Source organism: Psammomys obesus, unplaced genomic scaffold (assembly GCF_907164565.1).
Source record: "Psammomys obesus unplaced genomic scaffold, mPsaObe1.curated_primary_1811, whole genome shotgun sequence".
NCBI lineage: Eukaryota > Metazoa > Chordata > Mammalia > Rodentia > Muridae > Psammomys > Psammomys obesus.
The window spans coordinates 89,429-116,481 of NW_026590698.1; the positions used below are offsets into that span (position 1 = coordinate 89,429).

Below are 27,053 nucleotides of genomic sequence, written 5' to 3' on the forward strand. Positions count from 1 at the left end.
GAAGCTAATGCAACTCACAACACTTAGGCTTGCCAATAGCAGGATGCTCAGAAGATAATGGAAGTTACTAGGCTCGGTCATCTCGGGAACTAGGCCTTTCCCAAGGTTGATGACTAACAGAATTTCCTAGAGAAGATAAAACTATTCAGGAGCAGATCTCTACAAGGTAATTAGGTAACTCAAAAAAAAAAAGCAGCTTTTTGATCTCTTCTCAGGAACTTTTACTTAGCAACTACATGTTTTAAAAAATATAGAAGTCATAAATAATATCATATATGAAAAATAAATCCCACCACTAAAATATGTCATAAGTATATGTCATAAAAACCTCAGGGACATGAAAATTAAAACTGATTACTGATTTGTGATATTGAAGGAAATAGTTTAAACAATTAAATATGGAACTGTTGGCTATGGTTTTATGTTGTATATTATTCTTGCAAAACCTTAAAACATTTTATTAGCATCTATAATAAAATGTTTGCATATATTGTATACTAATTAGTATATATTGACTGCATCATATTTCAAGAATGTAGGTATTCAGTAAGAAAATCATGTCTTAAATAACAATCCACTGGACCTCTAATGTGGTTAAATATATAAAGCCTAAGTGCACATCTTTCATTTTACTTCTCTACGTATAATAGAGGTTGTAAAGAAATTCAATATGCTAATAGTCAATGAAATATTATAACATACGAAATTCAGAGATGTGTAGGGAATAACTGGAAACTTACATTTTAATAAAATTGAAAGCAATAAATTCATTTCTCTTTTTCTTTTATTTTTCTTTATTTTTATTTTTTTATTAATTACACTTTATTCATTTTGTATCCCCCCATAAGCCCCTCCCTCCTACCCTCCCAATCCCACCCTCCCTCCCCTTTCTGCATGCAAGCCACTACCCAAGTCCACTGATAGGGGAGGTTCTCTTCTCCATTCTGATCTTAGTCTATCAGTTCTCATCAAAAGTGGCTGCATTGTCCTCTACCGTGGCTGGTAAGGCTGCTCACCACCAGGGGGAGGTGATCAAAGAGCAGGCCAATCAGATTATGTCAGAGGCAGTCCCTCTTCCCATTACTATGTAACCCACTTGGACACTGAACTGCCATGGGCTACATCTGTGCAGGGGTTCTAGGTTATATCCACGAATGGTCCTTGGTTGGACTATGAGTCTCTGGGAAGTTCCCTGTGTTCAAATTATCTTGTTCTGTTGCTCTCCTTGTGGAGTTCCCGTCCCCTCCAGCTCTTACTATTTCCTACTTCTTACATAAAATTCCATCCATTCTGTCCATCAGTTGGCCATCAGGCTCAGCATCTGCTTTGACAGTCTTCACGGCAGAGGCTTTCAGAGGCCCTCTGTGGCAGGTTCCGAGGTTGTTTCCTGTTATCTTCTTCTGGCTTTCAGAGGCCCTCTGTAGCAGGTTCCTAGGTTGTTTCCTGTTTTCTTTTTCTTCTGATGTCCATCCTCCTTGCCTTTCAGGATGGGGATTGAACATTTTATTTAGGGTCCTCTCTTTTGCTTAGTTTGTTTAGATGTACAGATTTTAGTGGGATTATTCTATATTGTATGTTTATATGAGTGAGTATATACCGTGTGTGTCTTTTTGATTCTGGGACAACTCACTCAGGATGATCCTTTCCAGGTCCCACCATTTACCTGCAAATTTCATGATTTCCTTGTTTTTCATTGCTCAGTAATACTCCATTGTATAGATGTACCACAGTTTCTGCATCCATTCTTCAGTTGAGGGGCATCTGGGCTGTTTCCAGCTTCTGGCTATTACAAATAAAGCTGCTACAAACATGGTTGAGCAGATGTCCTTTTTGTGTACTTGAGCCTCTTTTGGGTATATGCCTAGGAGTGGTATGGCTGGATCTTGAGGAAGCGCTATTCCTAGTTGTCTGAGAAAGTGCCAGATTGATTTCCAGAGTGATTGTACAAGTTTACATTCCCACCAGCAGTGGAGAAGGGTTCCCCTTTCTCCACAACCTCTCCAGCATGTGTTGTCCCTTGAGATTTTCATCTTGGACATTCTGATGGGTGTAAGGTGAAATCTCAGGGTTGTTTTGATTTGCATTTCCCTAATGGCTAATGAGGTTGAGCATTTCTTTAAGTGCTTCTCTACCATTCGATATTCCTCTACAGAGAATTCTCTCTTTAGCTCTGTTCCCCATTTTTTAAGTGGATTACTTGGTTTGCTGCTTTTGAGCTTCTTTAGTTCTTTATATATATACTGGATATGAGTCCTCTGTCAGATAAAGGGTTGGTGATGATTCTTTCCCAACCTGTAGGCAGTCGCTTTGTTTTGATGACTGTGTCCTTTGCTTTACAGAAGCTTTTCAATTTCATGAGGTCCCATTTATTGATTGTTGCTCTTAGAGCCTGTGCTGTTGGTGTTCTGTTCAGGAAGTTTTCTCCTGTACCAATGAGTTCTAGGTTAGTCCCCACTTTTTTTTCTAGTCGATTTAATGTGTCTGGTTTTATGTTGAGGTCTTTGATCCACTTGGACTTGAGTTTTGTGCAGGGTGATAAGTATGGATTTATTTTCATTTTTCTACATGTAGACATCCAGTTGGACCAGCACCATTTGTTGAAGATGCTATCTTTTTTCCATTGTATGGTTTTAGCATCTTTGTCAAAACTCAGGTGTCCATAAGTGTGTGGGTTTATTTCTGGGTCTTCTGTTCGGTTCCACTGATCCACCATTCTGTTTCTATGCCAGTACCATGCAGTTTTTATAACTGTTGCATTATAGTACAGTTTGAGATCAGGGATGGAGATTCCTCCAGAAGATCTTTTAGTAGAGGTTTGTTTTAGCAATTCTCGGTAACTTATTATTCCATACAAAGTTGAGAATTTTTCTTTCCAGATTTGTAAAGAATTGTGTTGGCAATTTGATGGAAATTGCATTAAATCTGTATAATGCTTTTGGTAAAATGGCCATTTTTACTATGTTAATCCTGCCAAGCCATGAGCATGGGAGATCTTTCCATCTTCTCATATCTTTCTCTAATTCTTTCTTCAGAGACTGGAAATTTTTTTCATACAAGTCTTTGACTTGCTTGGTTAGGGTTACACCAAGGTACTTTATATCATTTGTGGCTATTGTGAATGGTGTTGTTTCTCTAATTTCTTTCTCAGCCCTGTTGTCTTTTGTATACAGGAGTGCTACTGATTTTTTTGAGTTAATTTTGTACCCGGCCACTTTGCTGAAGGTGTTTATCAGCTGTAAGAGTTCCCTGGTGATTATTTGACTTCTTCCTTTCCCATCTGTATCCTCTTGATCTCCTTCAACTGTCTTATTGCTCTAGCAAGGACTTCCAGCACTATGTTGAAGAGATATGGAGAGAGTGGGCAGCCTTGTCTTGTCCCTGATTTCAGTGGGATTGCTTTAATTTTCTCTCCGTTCAGTTTGATGTTGGCTATAGGCTTGCTGTATATTGCCTTTACTATGTTTAGATATGTGCCTTGTATCCCTGATCTTTCCAGTACTTTAAACATGAATGGATGTTGGATTTTGTCAAATGCTTTTTCAGCATCTAGGGAGATTATCATGTGTTTTTTTTTTCTTTGAGTTTGTTAATATGGTGGATCACATGGATGGATTTCCGTATATTGAACCACCCCTGCATACCTGGGATGAAGCCTACTTGGTCATAGTGGATAATATCTTTGATGTGTTCTTGGATTCTGTTTGGGAGTATTTTGTTGAGTATTTTTGCATCAATGTTCATAAGGGAGATTGGCCTGAAAATCTCTTTTTTTGTTGGGTCTTTGTGAGGTTTCGGTACCAAGGTGACTGTGGCTTCATAGAATGAGTTTGGTAATTTTCCTTCTGTTTCTATTTTGTGAAATAGTTTGAAGAGAATTGGAGTTAGCTCTTCTTTGAAGGTCTGGTAGAATTCTGCACTAGAGTCATCTGGTGCTGGGCTTTTTTTGGATGGGAGACTTTTGATGACTGCTTCTATTTATTTGGGGGATATAGGACTATTTAATTGATTTACCTGGTCCTGATTCAGCTTTGGTATGTCAAATCGATCAAGAAAATTGTCCATTTCATTTAGGTTTTCAAATTTTGTGGTATATAGGCTTTTGTAGTATGACCTAATGATTGTTTGAATTTCCTCAGTGTCTGTAGTTATGTCCCCCTTTTCATTTCTGATTTTGTTGATTTGTGTGGTGCCTCTCTGCCTTTTAATTAGCTTGGCTAAGGGTTTGTCGATCTTGTTGATTTTCTCAAAGAACCAGCTCTTGGTTTCATTGATTCTTTGAATTGTTTTATTTGTTTCTAATTGATTGATTTCAGCCCTGAGTTTGTTTATTTCCAGCCGTCTACTCCTTTTGGTGTGTCTGCATCTTCTTTTTGTAGGGCTTTTAAGTGGGCCATTAAGTTGCTTGAATGAGCTGTCTCGAATTTCTTCTTGAAGGCACTTAGTGCTATGAACTTTCCTCTTAGCACTGCTTTCATTGTGTCCCACAAGTTTGGGCATGTTGTGTCTTCATTTTCATTGAGTTCTAGGAAGACTTTAATTTCTTTCTTTATTTCTTCCCTGACCCAGCTGTCATTTAGTAACAAGTTATTCAGTTTCCATGTGTGTGTAGGCTTTTTGCTATTTCTGTTTTTGTTGAAGTCCAGCTTTATTCCATGGTGATCAGACAAGATACAAGGGATTATTTCAATCTTGTATCTGTTGAGGCTTGCTTTGTGACCAACTATATGGTCTACTTTGGAGAAGGTTCCATCCATGAGGTGCTGAGAAGAAGTTAAATTCTTTTGTGTTTGGGTGTAAAGTTCTGTAAATGTCTGTGAGGTCCATTTGATTCATGACCTCTGTCAGAGATATTGTTTCTTTGTTTAATTTCTGTTTTGTTGACCTGTCCTTTGTTGAGAGTGGGGTGTTGAAGTCTCCCACTATTAATGTGTGGGGATCTATATGTGGTTTAAATTTTATCAATGTTTCCTTTACAAATGTGGGTGCTCTTGTATTTTGGGCATAGATGTTCAGGATTGTGATGTCTTCTTGGTGGAATTTTCCCTTGATGAGTATGAAGTGTCCTTCCCCATCTCTTTTGATTAAATTTGTTTGAAAGTTTATTTTATCAGATATTAGAATGGCTACTCCTGCTTTTTTCTTGGGTCCATTTGCTTGGAAAGTCGTCTTCCAACCTTTTACCCTCAGGTAATGTCTATCTTTGTGCCTTAGGTGTGTTTCTTGTATGCAACAGATTGCTGGGTTTTGTTTACGTGTCCATTCTGTTAATCTGTGTCTTTTTACTGGAGAGTTGAGTCCATTGATATTGAGAGAGATTAATGACCAGTGGCTGCTAGATCCTTTGATTTTGATGTTGGCTGTGCTCATAAGGTTGTGTGCTTGGTTGCTTTTTGTTTTAGTGTAGTAAGGTTAATTATTTCCTGTGTTTTCTTGAAAGTAGGTAATTTTCTTGGGTTGTATTTTCCTTCCAGTGTCTTCTGTAATGCCTGATCCGTGTGTAGGTATTGTTGAAATTTGTTTTTGTCATTGAATATCTTGTTTTCTCCGTCTATGAGGACAGAGTTTTGCAGGGTATAGTAGCCTGGGCTGACATCTGTGTTCTCTTAGGGTCTGCATGATATCTGTCCAGGCCCTTCTGGCTTTCATAGTTTCTGTTGAAAAGTCAGGTGTGATTCTAATGGGTTTGCCATTATATGTTACTTGGCCTTTTTCCCTTGCAGCTTTTCGTATTTTTTCTTTGTTCCATATACTTACTGTTTTGATTATTTTGTGGTGGGAGGATTTTCTTTTCTGGTCAAATTTTTTGGGTGTTCTGTAGGCCTCATGTATTCTTATTGCCCTCTCCTTTAACTTGGGGAAATTTTCTTCAATGATTTTGTTGAAAATATTTTCTGGGCCTTGGAGAAGGGAGTCTTCTTTTTCCTCTATACCTATTATTCTTAGGTTTTGTCTTTTCATATTGTCTTGGATTTCTTAGACGGTCTGTGTCAGGAATTTTTTGGATTTAACATTTTCTTTGACAGATACATCGATTTCTTCCATTGTATCTTCTACACCTGAGATTCTTTCTTCCATCTCTTGTAGTCTGTTGGTTATGCTTACCTCTGTAGTTCCTGTTTTCTTCCCTAAATTCTTCCTCTGCATTATTTCCTCCATTTGTGTTTTCTTTAATTTTTCTAGTTCTATCTTCAGGTCTTGAGTTGTTTTGTTTACTTCCTTCACCTGTCTGATTGTATTTTCCTTTTTTTTCTTTTAGTTCTTTCAACTCTGTTCCTTTTATTTCTTTCAGTGCTTTAATTATTTCTTCTCTGAAGGCTGCAAGCTGTTTGGCTGCATCTTCCCGTATTTCTTCATGGATGGCCATAATCTGCTTGTCTTTAACTTCCTCCATTTCTTTACAGATAGCCATGATCTGTTTGGTTTTATCTTCCTCTAATTCTTTACGTATTTTATTTGTTTCCTCTATTATCCTCTTCATCAGCATAGATGTAAGGTCATCTTCTTGATTTTCTATTATGCTGCGTTGTCCAGGGCTGTTTGCCCCTGGATGGCAGGGTTCTGGAGATGCCATATTGCTCTGTCTTTTGTTGGTTGAGCTTTTACGCTGACCTCTACCCATTGGGCTGATTTAGTTGTTGGCTGTTAGTTTCTGTGCTTGCTGGAGTCCTGAGGTAGGGAGAATCCCCTTGGCCGGAAGATGATTTTTCCTGAAGGAGTCCTCCTCTGCTTTTTGGGTATGGTCACTGTATGGCCAGTGTTTCTCAGGAATTGCCACTGCTCACCTCATGTTTATAGCCCTGAGTAGTAGCTGTGGTCTTTGTTAGGCAGGGGGGGGATCTCCTCTTTCCCATGGAAGTTCTCAAGACAGCTGCCCCACTGCTGCGTTTCTCGTTTTAAATGTAGTGAGCTGCTGCTCACTAAATTTCCAGGTACAGTCTTCTTGAAGAACCTGCTGATTCCCTAGCTGTGGGGTTTTCTCCCAACAGGGAAACTCAGTCTGTTATCCTAGGGCACACAGTTCAGTCCGGGAAAGTGAGAGGTGCGCCCAGCAAGTCTCTGAGGCAGAGGCTGAGTGCTCCTCTCTGGGCCTGGAGAACGTGCACCTAGGTTGAGTTGGTGCCTCGGGCCGCTGCTCTGGTCTGGAGGCTAGGTGCCTCACTCTGGACCAGAAGCTGTGTGTCCCTGTCTGACATGGCGGCTGCAGGCACTGCTCTGGTCCAGACACTGTGTGTGCAGCCCTTTTGAAGGACCAGGGATTCGCACAGTTTTGTCAGTCTAGCTAGGGATAACTGATTGATCCTTGGCACAGTATCTGAGGGCTGCTGTAATGGCTCTCTGGCTTTTGTAGGTCTGAGGATTCAGCTGTGTGTCCCAGTGCCGTAGGGGAACTCAATAATGGCGGCTGAGCACAACGCTCCTGCCTGCATTAGAAAGCTAAAGCCTAGAGTCTGCGTGAATCCAGGAAGTCTTTTGGTGCTGGGTGTCTTGAGGGTTAGACCTGATGATACCCTCCACTGGGGGTTTCCTCCTGCCAGAGACACCCATTCTTTGCTTTGGGGACCACTCTTCTGTCTGGGGTGGAAAGTAGAACCCACAGGCACAGATGTCTGCTTGTGGTTCCGCCTTTCTGGCCTTTGGGAGCCTTGGCGGCTGCCTAAACTGGGTTATTTTTCCCGAGACCTTTTCGGGGTGGGGGTGTCAGCTGAGTGCTCTGAGATCAGACCAGCTGTTTCCCTCCCTGTGGGTTTGCACCTGACAGTGAAATGCAGTCTCTAGTGCCCTGGTGCCCTGGTGCCCACAGTTCTATCTGAGGTGGTGAATCAGGCAAGCAGGCAGGGCCCTGTGCAGTCCCCTGGGTCCCCGGCTCTGGCTTCGGGCTGGCTCCTGGTGCGTCCGTGGAACCCAAGTCTTTTCCAGGGGATGTCTGGGTGACCTAAAGTCGGTCCCAATTGTTTCCTGCTCCGTGGGGTTATCTCTCGACTGGAAAATCCAGTCTGTGATGTTCTGGACCCACAGTTCAGTCTGAGACAGTGACCAGATCACGCTGGCATGTAGCTCTGGGCTGGTGACCAAGCACCTGGCAGAACCAAGATCTCTTCCTCGGTTTAGCCGGGTGAGTTAAAGCTGATTGAATCCCCCTCCGTGGGGTATCCTCTCACCTGTGAAACACAATCACTTGTGTTTTATGGCCGCGAGTTCTGATTACTGGTCACTGTGACAATCCTGCTGTGCTGCTCCTCAGGAGAGTCCTCCAGGCTCCGCCATCTTGCTCCGCCTCTTATTTTTCTTTATTAATTACACTTTACTCACTTTGTATCCCCCCCGTGGTTCCCTCCCTCTTCCAGTCCCAATTCCTCCCTTCCTCCACCTTCTGCCTGCATGCCCCTCCCCAAATCCACTGATAGGGGAGGACCCCTTTTCCTTCCTTCTGATCCTAGTCAATTAGATCTCATCAGGAGTGGCTGCCTTGTCTTCTTCTGTGGCCTGGTAATGCTGCTTCCCCCTCACGGGGAGGTAATTAAAGAGCAGGCCAATCAGTTCAGGTCAGAGACAGTCCTTGTTCCTATTACAATGGAACCCACTTGGATACTGAACTGCCATGGGCTACATCTGTGCAGGGATCTTAGGTTATCTACATGCATAGTCCTTGGTTGGAATGGCAGTCTCAGGAAAGACCCCTGTGCTCAGATTTTTTTGGTTTTGAAGCTCTCCGTATGGAGTTCCTGTCCTCTCCAGATCTGACACAGAGGACCTCTGAAAAGCTCTGCCCTGCAGACTATTAATGTAGATACTGTGACTTATGGACAACCTTTGGGCAGAGTGCAGGGAATCTTAGGAAAGAAGTGGGAAACAGTAAGATCTGGAGAGGATAGATTCATTTCTTAATGCTTATAATCTTCAAATGTAAAACAAGATGAATCTAGACTCAATATGAAGGCTTTTTCCTTGTCTTATTGTATTTTGTTTTGCTATGTTTGGCTGTCAGTCTTTGGAGGCCTGGTCTTTGCTTCAGAGGAAATTGAAGAGGTATGTATTTGGATGAGAACGTAGAAGACAGGGAGCTGAGAGAAGATGAGGCAACAGCCTGATTGTTGCCTCCTCCTTTGTCTCCTCCTGGTCCCACCCACTCTCCCTTTTTCCCTATTTCTCAGAAAGGAGGAGCCTTCCTCCCCTACCATCTACCTCTAGCCTATCAAGCCTCAACCAAACTGCCTACATATTCTTCCTCTGTGGCCTGGCAATAGCCACCACACAGGGGGAAGTGATCAAAGAGCAGGCAACAGAGTCCATGTCATTGACAGCCTTTGATCCCCTTACTAGGGAAAAACCTGGAGACTGAGCTTCCTATTGTCTACATCTGAGTAGGTGTTGAGGTCCTCTTCATGCATACTCCTTGGATGGTGCATCAGTCTCTGCAGGCCCACATATGTTGGCTTTGCTGGTCTCCTTTGGGAGCTCTTGTCCCTCCAGGTCTTTCTATCTCCTCCTTTTTCCATTAGATTTCCTACACTCTGCCCAAAGTTTGGCTATGAGTCTCAGCATCTGCTTCATACCTTGATGGGTAGAGTCTTTCAAATATCCTCTGTGGAAAGCTCCTGTCCTGTTCCCTGTATTCTCGTACTTCTGATGTCTATCTTGTGTGTCCTTATGAATGAGCATTAAGCCTCTTCCCTAGGGTCCTCCTTCTTGTTTAGCTTCTTTAGGACTATAGATTTCAGTATGTTTATCTTCTATTATATGTCTAATATCCACTTATATGTGAATATGTCATGTGTGTCTTTCTGCTTCTAGGTTATCTCACTCAGTTTGATCTATTCTAGTTCCATCCATTTTTCTGAAAATTTCTAGATCTCCTTGATTTTTAATTGCTAAGAAGTATTCCATTGTGTAATTGCATCTAAATTTCTGTATCCATTTCTCAGTTGAGGGACATCTAGGTTGTCTCCAGATTCTGGCTATTACCAATAAAGCTGCAATGAATATAATTCAGCAAATTTTTTATATGGTTGAGCATCTTTCCCATATATGCCCAGAAATGGTATAGCTGGATCTTGACATACCACTATTCCTAATTTTCTGAGAAAGCACAAGATTGATTTCCAAAGTGGTTGTGCAAGTTTACATACCCACCAGCAATGGAGGAGGGTTCCTCTCCACAACCTTTCCAGCATCTGTTGTCCCTTGAGTTTTTGATCTTCGCTATACTGATGGGTGTAAGGTAGACTCTCATGGTTGTTTCTATTTGCATTTCCCTGATGACTGAGGACCTTGAGCAGTTCTCTTCAATTATTTTATTATTATCATTTAATACAATTTATTCAAATTGTATCCCTGCTGTGCCCCTCTCCATTATCTCCTCCCAAATCCAGGAACCCTCTTTCTCCCCCTATGACCCACCCCTAGTATACTGATAGGTGAGGAGTTCCTCCCCTTCTATTTGAGCCTAGCCTATACCAACACAGGTCTCATCAGGACTGGTTGGATTGTCTTCCTTTTGGCCTTGCAAGACTGCACTCCTCAGGGGGAGGTGATCAGAGAGCCTGTCACTGAGTTCATGCCAGAGAACCCCCTTTTCCCCTTGTTAGGGAGCCCACATCGAGAGTGAATCTATGAGATATGTCTGTTCCAGGGTTTTAGGTTTTTCTGATGCATTGTACTTCATTGGGGGTATCAATCTCTGCAGGGACCCCTGGGCTCATAGCTTTTGGCTCTGTTGGTCTCCTTCTGTAGCTCCGGTCCCATCCAGGTCTTTCTATCTCCCCCTTCTTTCATAAGATTACTTGCACTCTGCCTAAAGTTTGGCTATGAGTCTCAGCATCTGCTTTGATACCCTGAAGGGTAGAGTCTTTCAGAGGTCCTCTGTGGTAGGCTCCTGTCCTGTTCCCTGTCTTCTCGTGCTTCCAATGTGTATCAAATTTGTCCTTCTGAATGAGGATTGAGCATCTTCCCTTTTCTTTTTTTTTATTAATTACACTTTGTTCATTTTGTATCCCCCCATAAGCCCCTCCCTCCTCTTGTCCCAATCCCACCCTCCCTCCCCTTTCTGCATGCATGCCCCTCCCCAAGTCCACTGATAGGGGAGGTCCTCCTCTCCTTCTTTCTGATCTTAGTCTATCAGTTCTCACTCTGCCTGACATTTGGCCATCAGGCTCAGCATCTGCTTTGATAGTCTGCGGGGAGAGGCTTTCAGAGGCCCTCTGTGGCAGGTTCCTAGGCTGTTTCCTGTTTTCTTCTTCTGGCTCTCAGAGGCCCTCTGTAGCAGGTTCCTAGGTTGTTTCCTGTTTTCTTATTCTTCTGATGTCCATCTTCTTTGCCTTTTAGGATGGGGATTGAGGATTTTAGTTAGGGTCCTCTCTTGCTTAGTTTCTTTAGATGGACAGATTTTAGTGCATTTATCCTATGTTGCATGTCTATATGAGTGAGTATATACTGTGTGTGTCTTTTTGCTTCTGGGACAGCTCACTCAGGATGATCCTTTCCAGGTCCCACCATTTACCTGCAAATTTCATGATTTCCTTATTTTTCATTGCTGAGTAATACTCCATTGTATAGATGTACCACAGTTTCTGCATCCATTCTTCAGTTGAGGGGCATATGGGCCATTTCCAGCTTCTGGCTATTACAAATAAAGCTGCTACAAACATGGTTGAGCAGATGTCCTTTTTGTGTACCTGAGCCTCTTTTGGGTATATGCCTAGGAGTGGTATGGCTGGATCTTGAGGAAGCTCTATTCTTAGTTGTCTGAGAAAGTGCCAGATTGATTTCCAGAGTGGTTGTACAAGTTTACATTCCTACCAGCAGTGGAGAAGGGTTCCCCTTTCTCCACAACCTCTCCAGCATGTTTTGTCACTTGAGTTTTTCATCTTGGCCATTTTGATGGGTGTAAGGTGAAATCTCAGGGTTGTTTTGATTTGCATTTCCCTAATGGCTAACGAGGTTGAGCATTACTTTAAGTGTTTCTCTGTCATTCGATATTCCTTTACAGAGAGTTCTCTGTTTAGCTCTGTTCCCTATTTTTTAAGTGGATGTCATTAATTTTTAAGAAAAGGAATCAAGCTGATAAACAATGCATGATTTCTTAGAGATATTATATTATACTTTCAGCAATAAATTTATAGTTTTTGACTACACAATGGTTTTCATAAATTGGTAGTATTTTTCTGCTAAACATAATCAACCTGTTTAAATGTCTCATATGATTTGGTAATTTAGATTAATTATGATAATTGGGAAACTGTTTCTTACTCATCTTTTTTCTACTTCATGGCAAATATTTTTTCAAGCTTGCTGTGGGGTGATCTCCTGGGGCCATGCACTCTGACTTAAAATACCCTCCTCGATCTCCATATTTGGCTTTTGAGTTTTACTCACATCAAGAGTACCTTTATGCTTGCCATTATTTTTTTTAACAATGAATAAGATTTCCTTGGCTCTTCTTTTTAGAATGAAAATCTTATGGATGAATTCCAAATTAGATTCATGTCTTTAATCAAACTTTTGTGAATGTTTTTAATAATTGAATTGATCAAAGAAGCCATTGATAAATGTACCTGAGGAGGGTACCTGGATTTAGGGTGATGGTTAATTAACATGTCATGTTCTCATTCATATTTGAGTGACCCTAAGTTAAAGTTTATGTTTGTTTGAGAAGGAGCTCTGTGAACCAAATGGCAGTAACAACACAATTCTTCTGAGATTCATAATACAAGGTACTGAACTGTTTATTAGCTCAGTGAAAATCCTTTCTTGATTTTAGTCCTTGAGTTTTATTAGTGTATCATATGTCTAATAAATAGGTGGAATTAAAATAATACTATTTAAACTTTCAGTTTTAAAAATACTTTGGCAGAATGGACATGTAAAGGCTTCTCTTAGAAACAATGTTAATTTGATTAGTATAAATGCTGTGAAGTTAGAATCCACTCAAGTGCATGTTGAATAATTCTTGTATGTCATTTTAACTGGAATAAAAAATAAAGAAGATGGAAACAATGTGTGATAATTTGAGGAGCTGTAGGAAAAGGAAACTGTATCTAAGAGCTTAGGAGTAATCTGAAGACCAGACGAAAATATTGCTTTTAATGTATTTCTGTCAGAATGCTTCCATTTCCAGTTTATTATTTATACCAGTCATAATTTGTAAGACATTATTAACCATTAATAATTCCATATTTGTTTTTCAGGCACTATAATTTCTAAGTAAACTCAAGAAACTGTCATATGGAGGGAAAAATGAGTCTATATTTTAAAAAACAGTCTATATAATGTGTAGTGCTGTATTTATTGCAATGTGCAGTGCTGTATTTATTGCTCTAAAACAAATTTGTTTAAGAAACATGACAACATAACAACAGTGATATCAATAATATTGAGTTAATAATTACTCACTATATTTTCATTTGCAAGGAACCAGGCAACAGACTTTAACTTGTTGGAGCCACATATGAATAGTTTAGTGAAGCAGAATTTTAACCCATAATAATCCAATCCAGTCAAAGATCTAACAAAAGTCTCATCTATACACTCAAAAAGACTCAGTAAGTGGCCTATTATTAAGGCTTGGATAGTAAGTTATGTCACATACATGCTGGAGATATGGTTATTGGGTGATAAGATGTTACATCCAGTCAATTAATTGTCAAATAAATGCAGAGAGACAGTTCAGATATTCGTGAAGACAAAACACTATTACATTGAAATAAAGTAAACATAAAACATTTATATATTGAAGAAAATATTATGTACTATTGAAAATGTAGTGTTTATTTACCAACGTTCCTATTCTCAGAAGTACAAGAAAAAGCTTATTATAAAAGTATTATTTCTCAAAATTGATTATTATAAGTATGCTTCTATGAGTAAGTATATATTTATTTTTGGTTTTCAAATTCTAAACAGAACACTGTAAACTTTTAAGACTTTAAAGCCAGTTCAAATTGGTAAGTAACCTTATTTTGGAGATTCAGGCTTAATAGAAAATGCTAAGTATTCTAAGATTTCATATGATCATACAAGAAGACTTTTTCTTGAAGATAAAATCATGAGATATCAGGTACAGAAGTGGATCTTTTTCTAAGCAGTTCCAACAGGCAAGAATCCAGACCAGGCAGAATTCTGCAGAAGGCAATTTTAACACAAGAAACAAGTAAGGGAAAAAAAAACAGCACTGCAGATGGCTTGATATAGTAATGAGAAAACAAGTATCTTGGGTTTCATTGTAAAACTGGGGGTTTATATTATACCTCTCACTTACAAACCAGAACAATTTCCCTAAATAATGTAAATTATAATTTGTATTTTAAAATAAGCATTTTGTTCAACCAGATAAGAAATGCAAGAGACACAAAAATGTGGCTTTCTACTGTCAGTATTGATGATTTATGGGCAAGATGAGTGAGTACTGAAAAGGATGTAAGCTTGCAAACCTGTCTTACATTAGAATAGTCCGTGGAGTACTGACTTTTCTTTTTTTGGCATCTTGTGACATAAAATCCAGGCTCTATTCTTTGTTGAATCCTGTATGGGATTCCTGTACCCTCCCTGTCCTTCTATCCCAAATTTCTTCCACAGGACTCCCTGTACTCTGCCCAGAGTTTGGCTGTGAGTCTCAGCATCTGCTTCTGTTCAGTTGGGTGGAGCCTTTCAGAGGACCTTCTATAATAGGCTCCCATCCTGTTCACTTTTTTCCTCTGCTTCTGGTGTCTATCCTGTTTGCCTCACAAGGAGACCAACAAAGCTAAAATATCTGAGCCCAGGGTGACATGCCACAGAGAAAGAGGATCCAGGCAGTCCTAAAGAGACTTGAAAAGCTGTGGGCAGATGGCAGAGTAGAACTCCCCATTTCAGTGAACTAGAGGAAGGGGATAGGAGAAAATAGTGAGGGAGGTTGGCCTGGGAGGAGTTGAGGTAGGGGCACAATTAGGATATACAATGAGCAAATTGTAAATAATTAAAAAACAAATGAAAATAAAAATAAACATGGACAGTAGCCTTACATGGAGGGCCTCTGAAAGACTGTAACCAGCATTGTATGAAAGAGATAGTGAGACTCATAAACAAACTGTGGGCAGAGTGTAGAGAATCTTAGGAAAGACAGGAGAGATAGTAAGACTTGGAGAGGACAGGATCTCCACAAGGATAGCAGCAGAACCAAAATATATGGGCACAGGAAATCTTTTCTGAGACTGATACTCCAACAAAGGACCTTTCATAGATATAACCTAGAACCCCTTCAGATGTAGCCCATGGCAGCTCAGTATCTAAGTGGGTTTCCTAGTAAAGGAAACAGGGACGGTCTCTGACATGAACTCAATGGTTAGTTCTTTGACCGCCTCCCCTGAATGGGGGAGCAGCCTTGCCAGGCCACAGAGGAGGACAATGCAGCCAGTCCTGAAGAGATCTGATAAGCTAGTGTCAGATGAAAGGGGAAGAGGACCTCTCCTGTCTGTGGACTTGGAGAGGGGAATAGGATGAGAAAGGGGGAGGAAAGGATGGATTGGGAGGGGAGGAGGGACGGGGCTACAACTGGGATACAAAGTGAATAAACTGTAATTAATATAAAAAGTAAAAATTAAAGATGTTTAAAAATATAAACATGAGGGCCAAGATGGCGGCGCCAGGAGAGCACTGTGTCTGAGAAGCAGGACAGCACTCTCTGTGCAGCAACCAGGAGACTGAACTCTGGGCGCTAAAACTACAGCGATAGTGTTTCCCAGGTGAGGGGAGGCTCCCACGGCATGGGAATCGGTCGGGTCCACTCTCGGGCCGCCAAGCCAGAAACGGGAAGAGATTCCGGGTAACACAGGCTTTGGGTCTCCAGGCTGGAGCCGCACGCCTGCGGGTCCCGATCACTTTCCCAGGCTGATTGGTGGGCACAAGGGTGCCACAGACTGATAGTCCCAGTCACAAGAAAACCCCACAAGGAAGGAAAATTGCGAGACTGATCACAGGTCACTCAGTCTTTCCCTGGAAGGTCTCACTGACCATGGGTACCTGCCGCCATCACAACTGAGCTCCTGCCGCACACGGAGAGCAGCTGCTCGCCCAGCTCAAAATCCCAACTCCCTCTTGGGAGGAGGCAGGAGGCGTTCTTCAGAATCTGCCACAGACCACATTCTCTGTACATCAACTTGAGATCGGGGCTGAGAAAACCCAATCCTTTCATCGGGCACTCCCCCAAACGCTGTCATAACCCTGTCACAGCAGAGCGGAAGGATAAAGAGGCACATAGTGACTTCACAGTGCCTGGACCCCAGTGCTGCCGGCTGCTCCTAGCAAAAAAACTTCAGCTCCAGATCTGGGACTGTGGTCATTCAACAGGTCCTGAGATTCTCCTGGGTCCAGCAATAAGGTCTAATACCAAGTCCTATCACTGGCGACCCCCCAACCCCTGGCAGAGAAACCCCAGCTCAGGATCAGACTGAGAAGCCCCAACCCCTTCTGGCACTCCCCTGAAAGTACCAGCATAAGCTTGCCCTAGCAGAGGGGAAGGTCAGGAGGGAAGGACAGAGAGGCAGCCTGCCAAGAACACAGCACCCTCTCTCCAACTGACCCAGCGGCCCCTAGAAGAGAAACCCAAGCCCTGGGTATGAGGACACTCAACCCTACCTGGTACCCTCTCAGAATCAGCAAACATAGGTTCTTCTGCCAGGCTGCTTCTGGCAGAGATCTGGGCCCGGAATCTGGGACTGAGAACACTCAACCTAACTCTTTCCCGCGCTATCCCAGGACCAGTCAACATAAGTCCTCCTGGCAGAGGGAAAGGACAGAGAAGCAGCACACAGGAAAGGTGGACACCAAGTCCTGCTGCCACAGTGTCACAGAGCTGACTATTAGCCTACCAGTGCACTCTCCACAGGAGGAACAAATCAGAGAGTAGTGAGCAAGGGGAAAACCTGTGCATTCCAATTGGTCCTGCAAGAGGGTGAGTGAGCCTTCTAGGGAGAGTTTGCCCCAGACCCAGGCCCTCTCCACAGAAGCAACCAGATGAGATCCCTGCTACCCACACCCCTAGTATGGGCATCATAGGGATTCTTGGGATAGTGACACCAACGTTGAAGCCTCTGCCTTGTGGGTCCACCAGTGTAATCCAGGCAAACAATCCCTGGATCTCAGACAGAACTCCGTAATAGTGGCCTGCAGGTCACTGCAATAGTCAGAGAATCTGCGCATGCAAACTGTGCCCACTAAAAGCGCATGCAAATAGCACCAGCATCACATTCCTTACTTAGGCAAAACTGAAACCACAACACACACTCCCAAACCAGTGAACCTCTCTCATCTTCCTGAAAAAAGTCCAGAAAACAGAAAGAGACGATCATAGCCCAAAATACAAACTCAAGGAACAAACACTAAGGGTTATAAATAACCAGATGGCTAGAGGCAGACATAAGAACACTCCCAACAAAAATCAGGACATAATGACCTCACCAGCAACCCCACAAAACAATGGACACTTCAATTCACTAGATATACAAGAAAACGACCTCAAAACTATGTTTCTCCAGCTATTAGAGGCCCATAAAGATGAAATAAACAAAGCCCTCAGAGAAATAGCCAAAGAAATGGAGACTAACCAAGAGGAAACAAATCGAGCTCTCAGAGAAATGGCCACAAAAATTGAGGCAAACAAAGAAGAAATACACAGAGCTCTCAAAGAAATGTCCACACAAATGAAGGCAAATAAAGAAGAAATAAACAAAGCTCTCATAGCAATACAGGCAATTATAGCCAAAGAAGTAGAGGCACAATTAGCGATACATAGAGAGGAAACAGACAAAAAAATCGAAGCTGTCATTGAAAAGCAGGACTCCACATTCAAACAGATGAAGGAAATGGTGCAAGACATGAAAACAGAATTAGACTCAATAAAGAAAACACAAATAGAGAAAAATCAGGAGCTGGAGAACATAGAGAAAAGATCGGGAACTACAAAGGTAAGCATCATCAACAGAACCACAAGAGATGGAAGAAAGAATATCAGGAGCCGAAGATACACTTGCGGAAATTGACACGTCTCTCAAAGAAAAAAATAAAATCAGAAAAGTTCCAAACACAAAACATCCAAGAAATCAAGGACACCAGAAAAGACAAAACCTAAGAATAATAGGAGTGGGAGAAAAAGAAGACATCAGGCTCAAAGGTCCGGAAAATATTTTCAAGAAAATTATAGAAGAAAACTTTGCAAACTTAAAGAAGGAGATGGCCAAAAAAAATACAAGAGGGCTACAGAACACCAAGTAGACTAGACCAGAAAAGAAATTCTTCACGTCACATCATAGTCAAAACACTGAACCTACAGAACAAAGAAAAAATTCTAAAAGAAGCAAGGGAAAAAGGCCAAGTAACATATGAAGGTAGACCTATCAGAATCACACCAGATTTCTCAACAGAAACTATGAAAGCCAGAATGGCCTGGACAGAAATCATACAGTTTTTAAGGGACCACAGTTTCCAACCCAGACTACTATTCCAAGCAAAACTTTCAATCAACATAGACGGAGAATTCAAAATATTCCATGACAAAACCAAATTTAAACAATATCTACATAGTAACCCAGCTCTACAGAAGTTACTAGAAGGGAAACTCCAAATGAAAGGAAACAACTACACCTAAGGAAACAGAGGAAATAGATAACTACACAACAAAAAAATCAAAAGAATACAAGCAATGAAACTCCAACCAACCCCACATCAAAAGTAAGTTACAATTGTTGGTCATTAGTATCTATCAACATCAACGAACTCAACTCCCCAATAAAAAGACAAAGACTAACATAACAGAATGGTTGCAGAAACAGGATCCAACATTCTGTTGCATCCAAGAAACACACCTATGCAACAAAGATAAACACTACCTCAGAGTAAAGGGCTGGAAAAATGTCTTTCAAGCAAATAGCTCCAGAAAACAAGTGGGAGTAGCCATCCTAATATCTAATAAAATAGACTTTCAACCCAAGTTAATCAAAAAAGATAAGGACGGCCACTATATTCTCATCAAAGGAAAAATCCACCAAGAGGTCATCACAATTTTGAATATCTATACCCCCAAATACAAGAGCACCTACATTCATAAATGAAACAATATTAAAGCTTAAATCACACATTGATCCTAATACCATAATAGTGGGAGACTTCAACACTCCAATCTCACCAAGGGACAGATCAACTAGACAGAAAACAAATAAGGAAATAAAAACACTTACAAAGTCCCTAAATCAAATGGACCTAATAGACATCTACAGATCTTTTCATCCAAACTCAAAAGAGTATACCTTCTTTTCAGCACCGCATGGAACCTTCTCCAAAATAGACCATATAGTTGGTCATAAAGCAAGTCTCAACAGATACAAAAAGATTGAAATAATCCCTTGTATTCTATCTGACCACCATGGACTAAAGCTGGACCTCAACAACAGAAATAACAAAACGCCAACACCCACTTGGAAACTGAACAACTTGTTACTCAATGACAGCTGGGTTAAGGAAGAAATAAAGAAAGAAATTAAAGACTTCTTTGAATTTAATGAAAATGAAGGCACAACATACCCAAATTTATGGGACACATTGAAAGCAGTGCTCAGAGGAAAATTTATAGCACTAAGTGCTTGCAAGAAGAAATTCGTAACATCACATACAAACAAATTAATGGCCCAACTGAAACCCCTAGAAAAAAAAGAAGCAGATACATCCAAGAGGAGCAGACGGCTGGAAATAATCAAACTCAGGGCTGAAATCAATGAATTAGAAACAAATAAAACTATTCAAAGACTCAATGAAACAAAAAGCTGGTTCTTTGAGAAAATCAACAAGATAGACAAACCCTTAGCCAAACTAACTAAAAAGCAGAGAAAATCTATCAACAAAATCAGAGATGAAAAGGGTGACATAACTACAGACACAGAGGAAATTCAAACAATCATTAGGTCATACTACAAAAGCCTATATGCCACAAAAATTGAAAACCTAAATGAAATGGACAATTTTCTTGATAGATTCCATCTTCCAACATTAAGTCAAGATCAGGTAGAAAGACTGAACAGCCCTATATCCCCCAAGGAAATTGAAGCAGTCATTCACAGTCTCCCCTTCAAAAAAAGCCCTGGGTCAGATGGTTTCAGCGCGGAATTCTACCAGATCTTCAAAGAAGTGCTCACACCAATTCTCCTCAAACTATTCCACAAAATAGAAACAGAAGGTACATTACCAAACTCATTCTATGAAGCAACAGTCACCCTGATACCTAAACCACACAAAGACCCAACAAAAAAAGGGAACTTCAGACCTATCTCTCTTATGAATATTGATGCAAAAATACTCAGTAAAATACTTGCAAACCGAATCCAAGAACACATCAAAGATATCATCCACCACGACCAAGGAGGCTTCATCCCAGGCATGCAAGGCTGGTTCATCATACAAAAATCCATCAATGTAATCCACCACATAAACAAACTGAAGGAGAAAAACCACATGATCATCTCCCTAGATGCTGAAAAAGCATTTGACAAAGTCAAACACTTTAAACATGTTTAAAGTCTTGGAGAGATCAGGAATACAAGGCACATATCTAAACATAGTAAAGGCAATATACAGCAAGCCTATAGTCAACATCAAACTCAATGGAGAGAAACTTAAATCAATCCCACTGAAATCAGGGCCAAGACAAGGCTGCCCACTCTCTCCATACCTCTTCAACATAGTACTTGAAGTCCTAGCCAGAGCAATAAGACAACTAAAGGAGATCAAGGGGATACAAATCGGAAAGGAAGAGGTCAAAGTGTCACTATTTGCAGATGATATGATAGTATATATGAGCGACCCCAAAAATTCAACCAGAGCACTCCTCCCGCTGATAAACACCTTCAGCAAAGTGGCAGGATACAAAATCAACTCAAAAAAATCAGAAGCCCTTCTGTATACCAAAGACAAAAGGGCTGAGAAAGAAATTAGGGAAACAACACCCTTCACAATAGCCACTAACCACATAAAGTACCTTGGGGTGACACTAACCAAGCAAGAGAAAGACCTGTTTGAGAAAAAATTCAAGTCTCTGAAGAAAGAAATTGAAGAAGATCTCAGAAGATGGAAAGATCTCCCATGCTCATGGATTGGTAGGATTAACATTGTGAAAATGGCCATCCTGCCAAAAGCAATCTACAGATTCAATGCAATTCCCATCAAAATACCAACTCAGTTCTTTACAGACCTTAAAAAAAAAGATTTTCAGCTTCATATGGAGAAACAAAAAACACAGAATCTCCAAAACAATCCTGTACAACAACAGATTATCTGGAGGTATCTCCATCCCCGATCTCCAGTTGTACTACTGAGCAATAATAATAATAAACTGCATTGTATTGGCATAAAAACAGAAAGGAGGATCAATGGAACTGCATAGAAGACCCAGAAATAAACCCACACACTTATGAATACTCAATATTTGACAAAGAAGCCAAAACCATTCAATGGAAAAAAGACAGCATCTTCAACAAATGGTGCTGGTCCAACTGGATGTCCACATGCAGAAAAATGAAAATAGATCTATATTTATCACCTAGCACAAAACTAAAGTCCAAGTGGATCAAAGACCTCAACATAAAACCAGATACTCTAAATCTGTTAGAAGAAAAATTGGGTAACAGCCTAGATCTCATTAGCACAGGAGACAACTTCCTGAACAGAACACCAACAGCACAGGCTCTAAGAGCAACAATCAATAAATCGGACCTCATGAAACTGAAATACTTCTGTAAAGCAAAGGACACAGTCATCAAAACAAAACGACTGCCTACCGATTGGGAATGAATCTTTACTAACCCTTTATCTGACAGAGCACTAATATCCAGTATATACAAAGAACTAAATAAGCTGAAAAGCAGCAAAACAAGTAATGCAATTAAAAAATGGAGAACAGAGCTAAACAGAGATTTCTTGACAGAGGAATATCGAATGGCAGAGAAACACTTAAAGAAATGCTCAATCTCATTAGCCATTAGGGAAATGCAAATCAAAAGGATCCTGAGATTTTACCTTACACACATCAGAATGGTCAAGATGAAAAATTCAAGGGACAACACATGCTGGAGAGGTTGTGGAGAAAGGGGAACCCTCCTCCATTGCTGGTGGGAATGTAAACTGGTACAACCACTCTGGAAATCAATCTGGCGCTTTCTAAGACAATTAGGAATAGTGCTTCCTCAAGATCCAGCTATACCACTGCTAGGCATATACCCAAAGTTTGCTCAAGTACACAAAATGGATACTTGCTCAACCATGTTTGTAGCAGCTTTATTTGTAATAGCCAGAACCTGGAAACAACCCAGATGTCCATCAACGGAGGAATGGGTACAGAAATTGTGGTATTTTTACACAATGGAATACTACTCAGCAATCAAAAAGGAGGAAATCATGAAATTTGCAGGCAAATGGTGGGATCTAGAAGAGATCATCCTGAGTGAAATATCCCAGAATGAGAAAGACAAACAGGGTATATACTCACTTATATAGACCTATAAGATATGATAAACATAATGAAATCTATACACCTAAAAATAAAATCAAGAGAGCATACATGGGGTAAGATGATCAATCCTTGTTTAGAAAGACAGATGGGATCTGCATTGAACGTATGACAGGAGTCTACTGAGCGCATCTGAAAGTCTCTAACTAGCAGTGTTTTCAAAGCAGATACAAAGACTCATGACCAAACCTTCGGCAGAGTACAGGGAATCATATGAAAGAAGGGGAGTTAGTATGATGGGAAAAGTATAGGAGCTTCACAAGGACCAAATATATCTGGGCGCAGGGTCTTTTCTGAGAGTGACATTCAACCAAGGACCATGTATGGATATAACCTAGAACCTCTGCTCAGATGTAGCCTGTGGTAGCTCAATAACCAATTGGTTTTCCATAGTGAGTGGAACAAGGACTATTTCTAACAGGAACTCAATGACTGGCTCTTTGACCTCCCTACCCCCAAAGGGAGGAGCAATCCTGTTAGGTCACAAAGGAGGGCTTCCCAGCCAGTCCTGAAGATACCTGATAAAATAGGGTCAGATGAATGGGGAGGAGGTCCCCCCCATCAGTGGACTTGGAAAGGGGCACGGTGGAGATGAGTGAGGGAGGGTGGGTTTGGGAGGGAATGAGGGAGCGGGACATGGCTGGGATACAGAGTTAATAAAATGTAACTGATAAGAAAAAAAGAAAATTAAAAAAAAAGAAAATGCTTACATGTGAAAAAAATATAAACATGATAAAAGCATGCTTATGATGCTAAATTCATTAACAAAATTCAATTATTTTTACATTTTTTGTATCATTGTGGTTTAAAACAATTCAGGATTTTATACCACATCTCTTTTCATGAACATCCATTTTCTGAGTTGTACAAAAATCTATGTAATTTATTTTCTTTTAGGCAATGTTTCAATATTTATAACTAATAATATCTAAATTTTCTATTTTAGAGTCTTACACAGAGACAGAAGACAGAAATAAAGGAGACAGACAGTAAAAATCAATCACCGTAGAATCTATCGAAAATGTTTTAATCTTTTTCAATAATATTCCCAATATTCTTTGAGAAGAGTTATTTGGGACTCTAAAGCCGTTAAGCATATCTATATATTAACAGCTTTGTTTAGAAGCTCTATTCTGGTACCAATATTATCAGAGAAAGTAGTCTCAAGACTTAGATGGCTGACTGGGATTTCTATGCAGTTTGGAGTGTAGGCTATGCTTGCACGATAACATTAAAATATTTACAAAATTTTGTTAATGATTTCTTGGTGTAAATTAACTGAGATAATGTTTTTCCTCCCAACTGATCTAAGAAACAATCTATGATTAACAAAACAAGCTATGTTCTTTGGAAATACAAAGAACATAGTGTTCTTTGTATACACCTGTTGGTGTATGTTGTGCCATGAATTAAGACATACTCATCTGTTTCTTTTCATAATATCAACACCTTCCATGATCCTGCTACCTTGAATGAACATCCTGATCTCCTCAAAGAAAGTTCCAAATGCAGCATCAGGGGAACCAGAGTACTGTAGCCTTATTTTTCTTCTTGGGATTCTCAGAGTATCCAAACTTACAAGTGCCTTTGTTCCTGATGTTTTTGGTCATATACACCATCACTGTTTTGGAAAATCTAGGTTTGATTTTGGTCATAAGGATCAATGCCAAACTCCACACTCCTATGTACTTTTTCCTCAGCCATTTATCTTTTGTTGATCTTTGTTACACCACCGTGATTGCACCGAAATTGTTAGACCTCCTGATAACAAAGGACAGATCTATGTCACTCAAAGGATGCATAATCTAGTTTTACTTTGGCTGTACTTGTGTGTTTACCCAAAGTTTCATTTTAGCAGTCATGGCCTATGATCGCTTTGTGGCCGTTTGTAACCCCCTGCTGTACACAGTGGCCATGCCTCATAGGCTCTGTGGTCTCCTGGTAACTGGAACGTACCTCTGGGGTGGACTGTGTGCCACCACACTCACTTATTTTCTTTTGGCACTATCTTACTGTAGATCTACCATCATTAACCACTTTTGCTGTGAGTACACGACTCTCTGCAGCCTGCTCGGATTCTTCCTTCAGCCAGATGGTATGCTTGTTAATTTATATGTTCAATGAGATAGGTAGTCTCCTGATCATCATTGTCTCCTATGTTGTCATCTTTATCACTGTTGTCAGGATTCCTATTAAAGGAGCACTACAAAAAACATTTTCTACCTGCGCCCCCCACCTGACTGCCATCTCCTTCTGCCATGGAATTATTCTCCTTCTATACTGTGTGCTCAGGTCGAAGAGCTCACTGCTGCTTGTTAAGATAGTCACTGTGTTTTACAGCATGGCCATCCCTATGCTCAATCCTCTTATTTACAGTTTAAGAAATAAGGATGTAAAGGAGACTGTGAGAAAGCTAATCCACTTAAAAATCCTTTCTCATTAATTATAAAAACATACCTAAAGTATTTCTATTAATTTCTTTATTCTTGAATTTCTTTTTTTATTTTTTTTTAAATTTATTTTTCTTTATTAATTACACTTTACTCACTTTGTATCCCTCCCGTGGTTCCCTCCCTCCTCCCATCCCAATTCCTCCCTTCCTCCACCCTCTGCCTGCATGTCCCTCCCCAAATCCACTGATAGGGGAGGACCCCTTTTCCTTCCTTCTGATCCTAGTCAATTAGATCTCATCAGGAGTGGCTTCCTTGTCTTCTTCTGTGGCTTGGTAATGCTGCTTCCCCCTCAGGGGGAGGTAATTAAAGAGCAGGCCAATCAGTTCATGTCAGAGACAGTCCCTGTTCCTATTACAATGGAACCCACTTGGATACTGAACTGCCATGGGCTACATCTGTGCAGGGGTCTTAGGTTATCTCCATGCATAGTCCTTGGTTGGAATAGCAGTCTCGAGAAAGATCCCTGTGCTCATATTTTTTTTGGTTCTGTTGCTCTCCTTATGGAGTTTCTGTCCTGTGCAGATCTTACTATTTCCCACTTTTTTCCTAAGATTCCCTGCACTCTGCTTAAATTTCTAATAATAAAATAATGAAATAAAAATAAAATATTTGGAAAATTGTTGGTATGAGGTGATATGTGTGTGTGACCGATAAAATATTTACAATAAATAACTTTATAGAGACTAGAAATTATGGTATTGCCTTAGAATGGAGATAGTTAAATCGTGGTCCTCTAATGATGTCCAAATTTTACTTCTGTTATATTTTGTATTTCTCTTTTCATTTTATTTTTCCTTTCCATTTCTTTTTCTTTGTATATATCCTTTCCTTTCTTGTCCCTTATATTCTCTTTCTTGTATGCATGTTTGTAATTGTGCATGAGTACCTAAACATTCATATATGAGTACATGTGAATGATAATTACCCTTTTCCTACCCAGCAAACAATAAAAAAGCATATTATATTATGCAGACTCCACAAACTTCATGTTTCCTGCCTTTGCTCACTAAGAAATCACTATATTGAGGCAGACCTAACTGCCTGGGGCCTGCAGCCACTGAGGCGGAGCCCCAAGCCCTTTATCCGCAAAGGCCAGCAGTACTGTGTCTTGGAGCCCCAGATTCGCGCGGCGGCTGCACCATCCTCCCAGGGCCCGAGTCTGCTAGACACCATACTAGCTCCGCAGGAGCGCCATCACAGACGGTACGGTCCGCCCAATCCCACAGTGACAGAGAATACGCTATATACTCACCAAAACCAGACAGAAACGCCATACAAGCTAGACACACCAGGCGCTGGGCCTCCGAAGCTTGGAGAGCACAGTGAAGAGACCCCAGGACTTCCCAGAAAGCATCTGGACTAGCAACCCAGTCTCCAGTTACAGCGGGACTTTCTAACCTGGCGGCTGAGCAGCACTGAGCTGGCGGGGCACATCAGCCCTCCAGTTTAAGACTAACCAGGGCCAAAACAGAGAACAGAAAGGCTGGTTACCCCGATTCCCACTGACGTGACCACCCTGAAATCTCCAGCTGCAGCAAGACCTCATAACCTGGCAGTGACAACAGCACGGAACTGGCGGAGCACATCAAAGAAGCAGGGCCAAACCAGAGAGCAGAGAGCCCAGATACGCCAATCTCTGCCAAGTGTCCTGCCTGTAAGTGAGTGAACCCTAGAGAATCTGCAGCTCCACTGATTCTGGGTCCTTCTAAAACAGAAGCCAGGCATCGAAACCCCTCCCACCCATATACCCACTTTGGGAAACAGAGGGGCACTTGGAACATTGAAGTTCCTGCTCTGTGGGTCTAATTGAGGAGTTAAGGCAGTTAATGCCAGAAATTGCGCTGCGATCATCACTAGCGCCTGCGACATATACATTGCAGAGCCCCTCCCACACACTCAAGGGTTCAACATTAGCCATCACTCTGTCCCTTGAGACACATGCCCACGCCCACTTACACACACACACACACATATACACACGCACGCACGCTTGCGTTTGCCTCTGTTTGCGCCTGCGTACTTTCCTCCCACAGGTACAGCTAGTCCTCAGCACACACTAAGGACACGGGACCTCTCTC

The 27,053-nt window shown here is 41.0% G+C and overlaps 1 pseudogene; it reads left to right on the forward strand.

Moving 5' to 3' along the window:
* The first annotated feature begins 15,303 nt into the window (after window positions 1–15,303).
* LOC129677763 (olfactory receptor 1165-like) lies at window positions 15,304–24,965 on the forward strand (annotated as a pseudogene).
* Window positions 24,966–27,053: the final 2,088 nt, after the last annotated feature.